The 247-nt window shown below is 63.2% G+C and overlaps 1 protein-coding gene across 1 annotated transcript in view; it reads right to left on the reverse strand.

Annotated features, from left to right (window-relative positions):
* The window catches only part of LOC119588239, a gene marked incomplete in the record, with an annotated part of 2381 nt that continues 2134 nt past the window's right edge, over positions 1-247 (reverse strand). The window contains 1 exon segment of the mRNA XM_037936936.1: positions 1-247.

Consider the following 247-nt stretch of genomic DNA (forward strand, 5'->3'; position numbering starts at 1 on the left):
TATCCACTTCTAATGTTCTTTAACGTATTATATTTACGTGTGGCTTGTCTGTCACGCCCATCGTCAAGTACGCCCAACCCAGCAGCACCTGCGGGCGGGCGCCTGGCGGTGGGCGGCTGCGGTCGGGTCACTGGGTACACGCTCGTCCATGGGCGTGCCTGGGCGTGGAGGGAACGTGCACGCGCGTGTGCGACGGGGTATTCCTGTACTGGCGTGTGTGTGGTGAGGGGAGGGTCCCCTGCGGGCG

Source organism: Penaeus monodon, chromosome 23 (assembly GCF_015228065.2).
Source record: "Penaeus monodon isolate SGIC_2016 chromosome 23, NSTDA_Pmon_1, whole genome shotgun sequence".
Taxonomy (NCBI): Eukaryota; Metazoa; Arthropoda; class Malacostraca; order Decapoda; family Penaeidae; genus Penaeus; species Penaeus monodon.